This window comes from Sprattus sprattus, assembly GCF_963457725.1.
Source record: "Sprattus sprattus genome assembly, chromosome: 1".
Classification (NCBI taxonomy): domain Eukaryota; kingdom Metazoa; phylum Chordata; class Actinopteri; order Clupeiformes; family Clupeidae; genus Sprattus; species Sprattus sprattus.
This window is the reverse complement of record NC_137920.1, coordinates 16,628,490-16,630,989: the sequence shown is the minus strand read 5'-3', so window position 1 is coordinate 16,630,989 and position 2,500 is coordinate 16,628,490.

Genomic DNA, 2,500 nt, shown 5'->3' with positions numbered 1-2,500 from the left:
CTGTCCTTTCACTTACATCATCTGTTTTCTTCTGTTCGAGAGAGAGAGAGAGAGAGAGGGTGGAATTGCATAAGTGAATCAGTGCCACAGAAGTTAAACAGATATTGAATGTCACTCATCACAAGTATACAGGTGCACAGTATCCAGAAGAGAGAGAGAGAGAGAGAGAGAGAGAGAGAGAGAGAGAGGACATGATGAGAGAGAGAGATAGAGAGATATAGATAAAGCGAGAGGTGCACAGTATCCAGAAGGACCTTGGAAAGACAGGTGACCTCAGGAAAACCGGTTCCACTGTTACTTGATCAGTATCTGCCTGTTTAGGTCAGTACATGATGACTGCAGTAGTCTAGCTAAGGAACATCTGCCTGTGTATGTCAGGGGCAAGCCACAGTAGTTTAGCTAAGGAACATCTGCCTGTGTATATCAGGGGCATGCCACAGTAGTTTAGCTAAGGAACATCTGCCTGTGTATATCAGGGGCAAGCCACAGTAGTTTAGCTAAGGAACATCTGCCTGTCAGGGGCATGACTGCAGTAGTTTAGCTAAGGAACATATCCCTGTATATATCAGGGACAGGACTCATGACTGCAGTAGTTTAGCTAAGGAACATCTGCCTGTATATATCAGGGGCATGACTGCAGTAGTGTCTAGGTAAGGAACATCTGCCTGTATATATCAGGGGCATGACTGCTAGCTAGGGAACATCTGCCTGTATATATCATAGCATGACTGCAGTAGTTTAGCTAACTAACATCTGCCTGTATATATCAGGGACATGACTGCAGTAGTTTAGCTAAGGATCATCTGCCTGTATATATCAGGGACATGACTGCAGTAGTCTAGCTAAGGAACATATGCCTGTATATATCAGGGACATGATGACTGCAGTAGTGTCTAGGTAAAGAACATCTGCCTGTATATATCAGGGACATGACTGCAGTAGTCTAGCTAAGGAACAACTGCCTGTATATATCAGGGACATGACTGCAGTAGTTTAGCTAAGGAACATATGTCTGTATATATCAGGGGCATGACTGCAGTAGTCTAGCTAAGGAACATCTGCCTGTATATATCAGGGACATGACTACATTCGTCTAGCTAAGGAACATCTGCCTGTATATATCAGGGACATGATGACTGCATTATTCTAGCTAAGGAACATATGCCTGTATATATCAGGGACATGACTCATGACTGCAGTAGTTTAGCTAAGGAACATCTGCCTGTATATATCAGGGGCATGACTGCAGTAGTTTAGCTAAGGAACATCTGCCTGTATATATCAGGGACATGACTCATGACTGCAGTAGTTTAGCTAAGGAACATCTGCCTGTATATATCATAGCATGACTGCAGTAGTTTAGCTAAGGACAATCTGCCTGTATATATCATAGCATGACTGCAGTAGTTTAGCTAAGGACAATCTGCCTGTATATATCATAGCATGACTGCAGTAGTTTAGCTATGGAACATCTCCCTGTATATATCAGGGACATGACTGCAGTAGTCTCTAGCAATGACACAGACTGCAAACTGCTGCAAACACGGCGTCCCTATTAGTTCACTAATGTTCCTATGAATGGAAAATGCCAACGCTTCAGAGTTGTTTAGCTGTTGCTAATAACTGAGATCATTTCCATGGAGACAGAGCTTATAAACACTGTTTGAGAAACAGAATACAACAATCCGTAGCTCTGTGTCAAACACAGTCAAGAAAAAAATAAAGCTTTATAAAAGTTAAGGGTTTTGGCCTTTTACATAGTAATATTACAAGTAATACATGAAATGGCCCCCTAAGAAACGTGGCCATAACCCTGTGATGCCCTCTTAAACAGGTACAAAAATTAGCTTTAAGTTATTAAATTATATCTATAACATATTATTTAAAATGATCAGATGTTGTCTAATCTGCCCTGTGTAGTCCTTTTTTATCGACATACACTCTACAAAACAAGGTCTATATGTATTGATGTTCCACTTTAATATTATTATTAATCATTACACTCTTGTTATCATCCCACCCATCCCCCCTCTCCACTGGTGTTCCCCAGGGCTCTGTCCTTGGCCCTATCCTATTCATCATATACCTCGTCCCACTTGGACTGATTTTCCGTAAATACAATATTCATTTCCACTGTTATGCGGATGACACCCAGCTCTACGTTTCCACCAAACCCACTTCCACCTTCCCACCCTCCTCCCTCTGTGCCTGTTTACAGGAAATCAAATCCTGGTTTTCTTCAAATTTCCTGAAGCTTAACAGTGAAAAAACTGAGGCAGTCCTCATTGGCTCCAAACACACCCTCACCAAACACCCCAGTTTCACCCTCACCATAGATAACTCCTTGGTTACCCCCTCTCCTCAGGTTAAAAGCCTGGGTGTTGTCCTCGACAGCACCCTATCATTCCATACCCACATCAACAACACCATTCAATCTGCCTACTTTCACATCCGCAATATCAACCGCCTCCGCCCCTCACTCACTCCCAACACCGCCGCA